This window comes from Zootermopsis nevadensis, unplaced genomic scaffold, assembly GCF_977971745.1.
Source record: "Zootermopsis nevadensis isolate Lab colony 2312 unplaced genomic scaffold, Znev_1.0 Znev_ptg000010l, whole genome shotgun sequence".
Taxonomy (NCBI): domain Eukaryota; kingdom Metazoa; phylum Arthropoda; class Insecta; order Blattodea; family Termopsidae; genus Zootermopsis; species Zootermopsis nevadensis.
In genome coordinates this window covers 9846630-9858484 of record NW_028259142.1, presented here as the reverse complement: position 1 = coordinate 9858484, position 11855 = coordinate 9846630, and the positions used below count along the sequence as shown (strand labels likewise).

At 38.6% G+C, this 11855-nt stretch overlaps 1 protein-coding gene and 1 long non-coding RNA gene across 12 annotated transcripts in view; one reads left to right on the top strand and one right to left on the bottom strand.

The window, feature by feature from the left end:
* Nucleotides 1–4508: 4508 nt before the first annotated feature.
* Nucleotides 4509–7066, bottom strand: LOC110833920 (uncharacterized). 2 transcript variants are annotated; one of them, XR_015534391.1, is made up of 3 exons: nt 6957–7066; nt 6365–6841; nt 4509–5728 (listed from the first exon to the last, which is right to left on the bottom strand). It is a non-coding gene; the product is annotated as an uncharacterized LOC110833920 (long non-coding RNA). The 2 variants fall into 2 exon arrangements; XR_002544414.2 differs by lacking the exon at nt 6957–7066 and having other exon boundaries at nt 6365–6932.
* An 8-nt stretch (nt 7067–7074) lies between these two features.
* LOC110833910 (putative multidrug resistance-associated protein lethal(2)03659) overlaps nt 7075–11855 on the top strand; it is a 46202-nt gene continuing 41421 nt past the window's right edge. For 6 of the 10 annotated variants that reach the window (XR_015534389.1, XR_015534388.1, XR_015534390.1 and 3 more), the window contains exons 1-2: nt 7075–7314; nt 9895–10164. The gene's annotated coding sequence lies outside the window, so the exon portion shown is untranslated. Of the gene's footprint in view, nt 7315–9894; nt 10165–10807; nt 11846–11855 lie in introns of those variants that run through there. The other 4 variants (XM_087346016.1, XM_087346015.1, XM_087346018.1 and 1 more) reach the window with 4 other exon arrangements.

Below are 11855 nucleotides of genomic sequence, written 5' to 3'. Positions count from 1 at the left end.
CTATCGCATGCTTAGATCAGGCCTACATCACGCTACTCACAATGCACTGCAATGTGCGAGATATTCTATGAAAAGTCGATTAGTACTGGACTCGTCAAAGAATAGCCCGCATTCTTTACTGAACCAGAATGATCATTATCGTGTTCAAACAGCCCGCCACCAGGGTCTATCCTGAGCCAGTTGCATCTAGTTCGCTCCATTGAGGCCCATCTCCCTAAGGTCCATCTTAATGTTATCCTCCAACCTACGTCGAGGTCTTCCCAGAGGTCTCCTCCCTTCAGCCCTCCCAACCAAAAACTTGTAAAAAAAACCCTTCCCCTAACAACATCCGGTCAGAAGAGGCCGTGGATCTCGTCATGCATTTTCTCTATTATCTTTCCCACTCTCATTTTAGGTCCAAATATCTTCCTCAACACCCTGTTCTCAGAGACTCTCAGTTATGTTCCTCCCTCAAAGTGAAAGACCACGTTTTGCACCCATAAATACTTTGCATTCAATAATAGCAAGCATTCCCCGGATTTAATCTGCTGCTGCAGGGAGATAATAGGAGGGGAGATTCGTCGATAATTAGGCTTGTAAAACCGAAATAAAAATTCTTCACAGTTCCCAAAAACGATTTAATAATGTCGATGTATCAGGAAATGTAAAGTGTTAGAATTATTATTCAGAATATACACCCCACTTCGTAGCATCCATAAATCTTTATTAAGATTCTGGGCTACGAAACACATTATTATTCTTTTGAAATCGTAAAATGTTAATTGCCTACTGGAATATTATTTTACAATCAATGACGCCGTGAACAAACAGAAGTCAATCTAATGTTACTTCAAATTGTGTTAGAAAGACGACAAACCTAATTCTCTTACACGAGTTCACAGATGAAAACAACTAAATGTGATGAACAATAATAATATTAAATAGGAATCCCTTACCTCAAATTTTATTCAATTGTTAGAGACCACGATGTCCACCGGGAATTATCAATTTAATCAGTAATAAAATAGAAAAAGTGGAGGGCAGTATCACAGATTTCTTAATAATTCTTATATAAGATAAGTACCTGTGATATTCTAAAATGTTTTTACCAGCACAAAATTATCTACGACGCACTTCTTCTACAAGCGATTCACACCTCAGCTCTTTCCGCAATAACGAAAGCGGATTGTTGACGGCAGTAATGAAACACAGCAATGCCGAATAAACAGATGGTGTAACAATTAGTTTCTTAGGTAAAGGAGTGGATTGCAATACGGTTTATTCAGATAATTATACTGCATGTATAAGAAACGAGAAAAGAGCCTTAAGGCATGCTCAGCCAAGATTGTTGCAGGTGTCGGATAGAAATTCCAATACTTTTTCTTGCATTGTTATGCACGCAGGAGTTCATATAAAAGCTGACTATTGTCGGTCCATATTTACACATTGTTGGTATTTGAGAAAACACAGGAAGAATTACTCTAACTATAATTTGGTTACATTCAGTCATGAATGTAAGAAGTCAATAACTAATAATAAGTACTTTCCCAATAAGAAGAGAATACGCGTACATTTAAAAAGAATGAGAAGGGACATAAGAAGAAACTGCAATTCCAGTTGCCCTTATTTAAAAATAACGTCCGGTATCAGTATCATTGATTAATTTGAAAGATGATTTTTGAGGGGCCCGGGCGCTGGGCCAAAGAATATGTTTCCTTCCTTCGAATCCCGGGAAAGATATTTTACGTTGTTCGGACAGCAAGCACTAGGGAAGAATGGCGCTACAGCAAATTCTGTGTTTGTTTCTGAGAAATGATTTGACTGACTAAGGTCATAAGCCCGAAAACTGTCTGGACCCAGAAGATGAATTTGTGAGAAACTGTCGTATTTCCAGTTAGTAAATACCGCAGAGTCTACTGGCTATGTGTGACATTTCTTTACTCGTTCGCTTGCAGGTCGTGAAGAAGAAACATTGCGTTATTATTCCTTAAGACAAACGACAGAACACTGGAAGGTCAGAACTCTGGTGAAAGTGCCCTGAGTTCGATTTCCGGCGAGGGCGTTTTCTTTAACTCCGAAACTAAGCGAGACAGAACAACGGCGCCAGGGTCAGAGATTTTTGCCTCGACACTGTTTTCGACTCCTGACAAGAAGAATGGTTTCTGTTGACAGGAACGCAACCGCGATAAAAGAACGACGCCAAGGCAAAATTTTACGTTTCAGAGGGGAAATTACACAATCTAAGGTCACATACCCGAATACAGTCCTTGGTTCCAGTCTCTCTTAAGATGTTGAAGCAAACTATTTTTTGGACCTAATGCATAGTCCAAGACCAAAAAGCAATAAAAATGGCGTTTTGGAGATCGGAGTCTTTCTCCGTCTCCAGGTTAAAATCCTCTCTCTGAACCTAGGAGTATCAAAACGCTGAGGGCAAAAAGGACAGAATCCTGTGCAAGTTCATGTCATCGTCCCTTGCTAGAAAACACCATTCCTGCGTAAGGAACGCTTTGCTGGCAATGATAAACAAAGCCTCATAACTAAAACGAGGGTTTTGTCGCGGAGGAAGCCTTGAAGGTCTGTTGCTGCTGATGAGACGAATCGCGTGAGGCAACTTGTTCCTAATGAAAACGATTTTAGTTGGAGAGTTTCTGGAATTTGAACCCTTCGGTCGCTCTGCGAATTGCGGGGACGTTCACGTCAGCCGAAGGCCTCAATGATTTGGGGTTGGCGGGCCGTCATCCTTTTGAACTGAGGAAAAGCTCGGACAACCTCACACATCCCCAAATTTCTACTAGCGTCAAGTAAAACTTCTGTGTTCTTCTTTATCAAAATAGTCGTTACCAAATTAAATTCCAAATATGTCTAGTCCAAATGTATCATGTCTCGGGTCCATCAAAATTTTTTCCGGCGCATTTATCAAAGCAGGATCACGTACATTGACCTTCGACGATTTTAATTCCCAGAAACAGAATTTACGTTCCTTCACTACGATGCCTCCAGTTAATATGAAGATTTCACACTTGTCATTTGGTTCATCATCGCTTAAATATGAAAAGCAACAAGAGACTGTTGCTACTGTTACGCACTGAACTCAAAGAAAACTTCTTAGTTTTCACGACACTTCGAGTTTTAGTTCGTGCATATACCACAGCTTTAGCAACATTTAACGCTACATTCTGTATTTATGGTTTGCACGGTAAGCAGTGGTTATTAGGAGTTCTTAAACATTTTTAGACCTTCTTCGGTTTAAAAGAGTTACGAAATTTATTCACGAGATTTCTTCGTATTGCTGTAAAGTTGAAATATCTACAATAAATGCAGAAGGCATTTGATGTACAACCAACTAGTGCTGCAGAAAACGGTTCAATGGCAATTCTACCTCAAATTGTTTAGTATTCGTGACAGCACAAATAAAATCAGACAATCGGGCGTTGCCAGTAACATGAAATAAATACAACTAGCTGCTATTCTCCCTTAAGGACGAAGGTGGCTACAGAATTCCTCCGATAGCCAACATTACAGAAATATAGTCCTTTAAATACAACGAGATCTTCCATATGGAGTTGCTGGCATGTGAATGTTTAACGATTACACACCAACCCTCACCATACCACAGACAATTAAAAATACATTTGCATATAATAACAGTAATAATAAATATGAATCACTTACCTCAAACTTTGTTCAATTGTAAGAGACCACGATGTCCACCGGCAATTATCAATTTAATCAGTAATAAAATAGAAAAAGTGGAGGGCAGTATCACAGATTTCTTAATAATTCTTATATAAGATAAGTACTTGTGATATTCTAAAACGTTTCTAACAGCACAAAATTATCTACGACGCAGTTCTTCTACAAGCGATTCACAACTCAGCTCTTTCCGCAATAACGAAAGCGGATTGTTGACGGCAGTAATGAAACACAACAATGCCGAGAAACAGATACTCTCCTAAAAATTGTGCTAAAAGTAGAATACTCTCCTAAAAAAGCACGGGGTGTGGCTGCGTCGGGGACACGGCCGTGGGTTTTACGTGAATACGTCTGCGTTAGCGGGTAATATTTTCTTTGGAATATGGGAATGAAATGAAAGTAACGAAATGGATACAATGCTTTTATTTAGCATAACAAATATACAGAGTCTTAGCTAGTAATCGATGACAATTTTGTTTAGCATTGGTATATAACAAATATTTTACAAAGTTTTAATGGCTTAAATCCACAGATCTAGACGTGATCTTTCGTTTGGCACCAAAATCAGCATGCTAGCACATCGGAGTCGCGAGATATACTGCCCGTAAATTTTCGCCCACGCCCAAAATGGCCGCCATTCGCCGCAGGCACCCCACCCGCGCCTCGCACATGCGCGGCGCCAACTCAAGGTCATGCTCGCATCGTAGTCGTATGCCCGATCGAACGAGACCACATTTATTTCAATCGTGTTATTAGTCACGAAGTTATAGTGTCGGAATGGATCACCCTGCAAACGTTACATCGCCGTTTCCGTCCTGGTAACCCATATGTCGGTCTGATTTTAAAGACGTATTCACGTCAAAACTAATAGTTATTTATAAACACTGTGTGACCGCGCGTTCTGGGTTCGAGTCCCGGTGAGGCGCAAATAAATATAATTTGGAAACAAGTAATAAAGATTTACGCGTTTCACTTGTTAGGCAATTGCGTCCTGTTCAGGCCAGGGGTCAGTTTATTGGTAGGTGCTCTGCATTCAGTGCAGAAGGCTCACTCACACTTAAAAGAAAAGGAAAGAAAGTTACACAAGCAATGACTGTAAAGGCAAGAATTATGGCACCGTGTGACAGCCAGAATTCTTGCAGGGGCACCCACTGGCTAAAGGGTTTTGAATGGTCCACGTGAGCTAGGGCTGAGCTGACCAATGCGAGCATCGCATCATTACTGCCCAAATAGATCATTTTTTTGTGAAAGTTAAGGGGGGAAGTCCTGTGACTAAAGGACAGGAAAGTTTTCTTCGAGGACACTCTTTTCTGGAATTCAGAGGAAGCAACATCCTGAATTGTTTTGTAGCTCGATTCGGCCAGTGAATGTTAATTGCAAAAGAAATAAATAGTGCTTGCAAAACTACTAACTTCAATCTCAAAACCATTACCGAAACCTTCCTCGCTGGCATTCAGCTTATACCCCTCCATGTAATATTCCCTGAGAAAAGTTCCATGCCTACATGAGCAGAAATCCCGAATTACATAACATACGACAGAGATCGACAAGACTGCAACCGAGCCGGGCAACTCCAACAGCAAACAGGAGTGGGACGGTTACAACTGTAACTTTAATCTTCATTTCTTGGATTCATTTTGTTTCATATATTCCAAAAGCTGACCTTTCAACTTCTGTATCAAGTCTTCACAAATGGCATCATATTCTTGAAAGAACGAATGTGCCTGTTCATTGACATTCGATGTATGATCTTTCAAGAACCGAACTTTTTCTCTACTGTCCTTCGATTTCTCTTCTTCCTCATCAACAGAAGGCATCATTGCAACAATATCCGTACAATCTTCTTCCAGTCCCTTCAAACTGCATTTAAACATCTGTTCCTCATTCTTTACTTTCTCCTTCAAGTCTTCCACCTCCTTCACATACTTGCCGTACTCTTCAGAGGCTGTGAACCAGCCTCTGCAGAAAATTCTTCTTGCTCCTCTGTCCGTATTTCCATTTCATTCAATTTCATTTTTAGATCTTTCCTGAAGTTCTCCATTTCATCAACAATTTGCTGTGAATGAAAGAAAGATGTCAGAAATGATGATTAACCGGTGATTTTTTTGTATGATCTATACTTTCAATGAAGTCTTCTCGGGCAATAAGCTGCGTCAGACGGCCGTCAGAAAACCGATGTTTTGAGAACTGTCTTGGTCCTCGGTTTCTTGCAACCACCTGACGTGGCTGATTCCCTGAGAAGACTTCATTCAATTATTCTTTGTTGCTCCTGATAGGTATTATGCAATGCAAAAGCTATATGGAGCACTTTTGTTGTCCAGCCAAGGACACTAACCTATCCCGACTTGTCCTCTTTGTATACACGGAATGCACCATGCCTGATCACTGAGAGGAACAAAATGAATGGAATTAAGAAGACAAATTGCGCCATACTACCATTACAGATCACGTACTAACCATCAACTCAGGAGTCCAGTCAGCATAACTGTTGTACTACACGGGTTAAAACAGCCCATTCAGAAACGATGAAGGTTAATGAATTTGTCTGTCTGTTTCAAAGTGCAATCGCAGCATCGTTTTGAAGGGAACGAGGGAAACCATAAAAACTCTCACTTACGTTAATCAGACTGAGTAGAGAAGTGAACACACATAAAAAGAGAGCTAAGCACTGAACTGTCATTGTAGACCTTACCTGCATGATGAGATCAGTATCTTTGTGCAGGAAGTTCATAGCCATCTTAAAAACGTCTAAATCTGGAAGTCCATTTCTGTACTCCATAATGGACGTGTTGTATACCACGCACTTGTTAATCGACTCAGTTTTCAATTTGACTATTTTAAGGTCGTCCGCGTACACGGACTTTGACAACGCATCGCTTTAAGCATGGTTCACTCGGATAGTCTCCTCCAGATGTCTGCACTCGCTTCCGATGCGTTTGTTATCCTCAAGAGTGATGCTCTGATTTTCAACAACGTGCTTCATTCTTAACTGGTTACCGTAGTAAACCGAAGTTTCGGGAACAAATTAAATAAAACCTTCTCGGGCAATCAGCCGCTTTAACCGGTTTATCCGTGTGAGCATTTTTCCATGTGCGTTATTTTCGTGTTAGCATTTATGACAGTTCGCTTCTTTCTGTGCGCAATTTTCGTGTGCGGTTTTGTCATGGAACTGGTAGGAAAGATTAATTTAAAAATTACAAAACAGGCGGTTTCCAGTATTGGATTGAATTCTGTAAAACAATGTATAGCCGAATATTTTCATTGGGTTTTACTCGAATACTTACATGAGAATAAATAACCGAATGCTTTCGTTGAAGTGCCGCAATTCGAACAAAACTCATAATGAAAACAATCAAATAATGGATTCATTTGCTATATTTGATTATCGATAGTACAAAATATTCCATTGTGCTCAACTATTAGAAAGTATTGTACACACAACATTGCCAACTGATCTGCGTTGCCAACCTAGGTAAAAGTCATCCGCGCTTACCAGGAAGTGAATCGTCAGTGGTCAGCAGTGGTAGGTCTGGCTGTATAGGTTTGGCTTGAAGTTTATGGTTTTAATATGGTGTGTTGTATGTGAAGACACCTTTGGAACAAGTGTTTGGAAATAGTACGCACACTCACATAGACTGTAAGGTAAATTGTTTTGATTTGTTAATATGAAAATGTTACCCCTCTTAGAAAAGAATGTCTTCACGTTCATTAAAATTGGCATTTCCATTTTTGTATCAGGTAACAAAGGTTTCTGGTCTATGTAAGATAAAACAAACTGATTATCTGATACGGCTTTGCTAATACAAGTGAACTGTTTCTAGAGGATTTCGAATTTGACTTATTCTGAAGTACCATCAGCAGTTTTCTGTTGAAACATGTCAATCAGTTTTGCATTTCGCTTGGTCGAATTTTTTTAGCACAGCGAAAGCGAAACTGATGGCAGTGTATGGTTACGATCGAAAAAATTTTGCGACAGCGGTTGGTTAGAGTGGCATAGCAGAAAAACTTTATGATTTCGTATTCATATTGAACTGTCTTTAATTTTTTCGTTATTTTGATTTCGGTGATGTTGAGCCTGTTTTTTGTGGATGACTCTGTGTTATAGTAGTGGTGGACTAACTGGCTACTTCAAACTCAAATTCACATTATTACTAATCATCTACTTGACATGAAGCCTCTTTTGGGGCTTGTAATCATTTTTTAATGCCTGAAGTATGATATTAATTTCAGTCTTAATCGTCATGGAGTATCCTCCCCGATTAGAGGATGGATCTGCCAATTGTCAGTAATCTTAGTCCTTGTCAACTATGCATATTTACATACATTTACTTTTTACAACATTTACAATTTTACGAATGTAAACACCATATGCAAAGCCTCTGTTAGTCTAGGTTCTGTGAAGTGTGTTAAGGGACATTTTAATAACTAACCCATCACTCTTGCTTCCAGTGATAGTGAATAGGAAGTGGAACAGAAAGGTCTTAAAATACCTACTGTCTTTCTTGGTATAAATGGGTGGAATGTCTGGGAAACCCTTATGGGTGGTCTGGTGTGGACAGGAGTAAGGAAAACAGAGAGGCAGGAAACAGGATAAAATAGCCTTGAAAGGGAGACCAGATCAAATCTAATGTGGTAGTGCAGTGTCTGAGATCTACACCACTACTTTTGATTTGATCTGGAAAGACATAGTCAGATTGATCATATCTTGATAGAAGAAGGCAAAATGACAAGCATACTATATGTCCAATCGTATATAGGTGCCGACTATGACATTGACCACTATTTGGTGGTTGAAAAATTAAGGGAGAGAGTCCTGGTAAGTAAGCAGGTAAAGAAAAGGTTAGATATATAATATATATTTATTGTTAAGAAGGTAAATGATGCAGAAGTTAAGAACAGCATCAGTTCAAAATGTCACAGGTTTGCAGCTTCAGAAAATTTCCATTATAATGTGGATGTAAATAAGGTTTGAGAAATTATTAAGAGTATTGCAATTGCAGCCAAAAAGAGTTTAGGTCCTTATGAGTTAAAGCAGCATAAACCATGGTTTGATGAAGAATTTTCATAGTTGTTTGAGGAAAGAAAAGACTAAATTGCAGTAGTTACTAACTCCAAGCCAAATAGATGGAGATAAAAGAAATAGTGTAATATGTGAAGCCAGTAAAAATTTCAGGAGCAAAAGTGAGAATATCTGGAAGACAAAATTAATGAGGTTGAAACAAACAGTAAGAAGAAAAATATTAGATACCTGTGCAGAGGCATAAATGAATGAAGAGTTACTGTCCTAGAACTGACCTTATAACAGATGAAAATGGTGATTTGCTAATAGATTTTGAACAAGTAGAAGACTTCTTTTATTATCTATTACATGTACATGGGGTTAACAATGTTAGGCAGACTGAATTACATACAGCTAATTTAGTAGTACCCAAGTTCCTGAGGAGGTAATACATTTTGTTCTGAGAGATCCAGAAACTAATAAATTCTTGTTGCCTGTCTTCTGGGTTTTAGCACTGTGTATGTAGTGTGATAGAATCACCTTGTTGATGGAGACAGCAAGTACCGCTGAAACATAGGTAAACTTGTAGGATTTGAGGTTTTCATGGCAGTGAGTCTGAAGATGACTTTCTGCCAAACTACATGGTGCAACAACCCAGAAGACAGCCATCCATATGTAAGCTTATACCAGACAATACCACACAGCAACCCAGAAGGCAGCTGTTTTCATACTCGCCAATATGAGAACTTGAAATATTTCTTATAAATTCTATTTCAAATAAAGAAGAATTATCAGAGCAGTGGAAAGAATGTATTATTGTACCTTTTTGTAAGAAGAAGGAAATATATCTGATTTATAATTATTGAGGAATATGACTTATTTACATACAAAATTATATCAATCTTATGTCAAGTAGGATTTGACGTTCTCATGGCAGTGGGTATGAAGATGGCTGGCTTGTGGGTTGTAGCACTGTGTAGTCTGGTAGAAGTTTGCTAATGTTTCAGAGGTCTTTGCTGCCTCCATCATCAGGTGATAGCCATCTTCTTTCAAGGTTAACTCCATTCTTCAATGTAATTACTGGGGATCATCAGTGTGAATTTTGACAGTCAGTCAACTATTGCTCAGATTGATGAGATTTTAAGTACTCATGGCAATGGGTATGAAAACAACTGTCTTTTTGGATGTTATCTGTGTCTGGTAGATGCTGATCAATATTTCAGAGAATCTTGCTGCCTTCACTGTCAGGATCAGCTAGCTCACCACCCTCTTGATGTTCCCCTGAAATGTCTGTTATTATCTACTGGACTGTATTGCAACATCCTAGAAGAGAATGATCTTTATACTATTCAGATATTCTCCATTCTTCAGATAACTATAGCAAGTGGTTGTGCTACAGTATAAGTAAAGCTGCCCTGCTTTATGTTATGTAGGCGCTTGGAGGAAGAGGAGGTATAACTTCTACTCATTCTTAACCTTGGCACTAGACAGAGGTGAGTGGTCAGTGTTTTTACCCATTAGATAGGAGGCTGGGTCAGCCCGAGAACCAGTCTGGATGCAGAGGTTAGAGGGAAAATCCTCTGCCCCTGTCAGGGATCATACCCTGGTCATCCAGTCTGTAGGCAGTGTGCATAGTCAGTCACTATACTGACTGAACTACCCTGGCTCACGACAAGACAGTAGGCTTCATTATCTATTTTTACACTTTCAGAAAGTGTGTTCTTTTAGGAGAGAAATTTTATATATATTTTTCATTGAATTCAGAAAATGTATGAAACTAGTTAGGCTAATTAAAATGTGTTTGAATGAAACCTATAACAAAGTTTGTAAAAATGAAGTAAACTTTTGTCTGTTGCATTTCCTATCAAGAACAGTGTGAATGGTATGTTTCTTCACCAAAGAGTTTCCTTGTGTCTTCTCTTATAATTTGTTTCTGCCGCATACCTCCTCTGCTATTTCTATAAAGCCTACCCTGTGTCAATCCCATTCTGTGTCCACTGATTGTACTTCATTTTCGGGTAATTTTGTCTTCAGTAAATCTATTTTTTTTTTTGACATAAAATTGGCTTTCTCTCCTCCTTTACTCTTCTAAGTTTGCAATTAGTATTCTGTAATTGATCTGCTTCTAAACTTACGCTTTGTATTAATTTTACAGCATTTAAAATATTCAAGAGGTGTTTTGTCTTTATGAAATAGTCAATTATGTTCCTGAATTTATTATCCTAGCTATAACATGTTATCTTGTGGCTTTTTCTTTTGGACCAACTGTTACCAATCACCAAATAATCTTTGTTACATATATCTTTAACTTTCTCTGTGAGTCCCCATTATGTTCTCATATCCATTTCTGTCTTTTCCTGTTTCCCCAGTTGCTTTGCTTTTTAGGATTTTTTTGAATTCTCTACATGACCTCTGCAGCTGAAGAAAGTGTTGGATGGTTGAAGAATAACTCTGAGCTTGGATGACTTACAAGTACACATGTGGGAAGGAGGGGAATACAATAAAGCACTAGCACATATGCAGAGAGAACCCAGCATTTCCTTGTGTAGTATCAGATGTGAAATTGTAACATTTAAGCTGTAGAAGTATAAAATGCAGGTTGAGGTATGTGCATGCATTGCTAGTGTTTGTATTGCCTTTGGTTCACAAAATATGGTGTAGAAAATGCCACCAATTTTGTTGAAATTAAAACAAAAAAGAACATGTTTTCAGTTATAGTGCACATGCCAAAACAGATTCTTTGCCATCTTGCTTGTCATTTCCCTTTCTATTTTCCCTTCCCCTCTTCTGTAATGTAGTCCAAACCCAGAGTTATTTTATGGCCACTGTACCTAGACCTAACATTAGATGCATGCATGTAATTTCATTACAGTATGAGATAATAGAAAACATATTCATGCATACAGAATATAAGATAACAATGTATTTGAAAATTGTATTCAACCATCCAGGGTCAAAAGTTAATCACCCATAAATTACATTTTTGTTGTCTGTGTCATATTGCATGCAAAAGTTTCTGTCCTATATGTCATCTGGTAGAGATAAAGTTGTTTCTATAGGATTACATTATATAGACTCTCAAGGTTGGTTGGGTTATGCAACTCTGACTAAAGAAGAAATTTCCTGTTATGTCAGCTTAGAGGGGTGTTTTTGTGCAAATTCATCACCACAGTGGTATGAGAAC